The following is a 732-nucleotide window of genomic DNA, read 5'->3' on the forward strand; positions in this document are numbered from 1 at the left end:
TTTGCAGACTGTGTTCTACAGAGACTCTGGGGCTCCTGGGAGTGAGTGGAATGAGAGGGAGTGGACAGGGACCCCAGCCACATTCCCGGCCAGTCAGAGCAGGTGCCCTTTAGGTCAGCTTTTGAAGCTAGAGTTCTGTATTAGCTTTGCTTTGGAAAAATCCCTGGGGGTAGGGAGGTACGTAGAGAAAAGATTTGAATGTCATTACCCTGCTTTGATTTATAGGCCCAGAAAAGGAAAGTGAGTTGCCTGAAGTCGCATAGCAAATCTGAAGTACAACAGGGACCTAAACACAGAGCCTTGCTGTCCAGTGCCCTTTGTACCACCCCTTAGCCCTATTGATAATTACCGACGCCCTGGGCTAGGAGTCAGGCACCGGGGAAGTGCTGGCAAACTGTGGCCTGTAGACCAGACCTGGCTCACTGCCCATTTTTATACGGCCTGCCAACTAAGAATAATGGTTTTCACATCTTTTTAATGGTTGAAGAAAATAGAGTATTTCATGGCCGGGCAATGATGGCTCACGACTGTAATCCCAGCACTCTGGGAAGCCGAGGAGGATGGATCACTTAAGGTCAGGAGTTCGTGACCATCCTGATCAATATGGTGAAACCCCGTCTCTACTAAAAATACAAAAATTAGCCGAGTGTGGTGGCAGGCGCCTGCAATCCCAGCTACTCGGGGGCTGAGGCAGGAGAATCACTTGAACCCGGGAGGTAGAGGTTGCAGTGG

Source organism: Piliocolobus tephrosceles, chromosome 1 (genome assembly GCF_002776525.5).
Source record: "Piliocolobus tephrosceles isolate RC106 chromosome 1, ASM277652v3, whole genome shotgun sequence".
Taxonomy (NCBI): Eukaryota; Metazoa; Chordata; class Mammalia; order Primates; family Cercopithecidae; genus Piliocolobus; species Piliocolobus tephrosceles.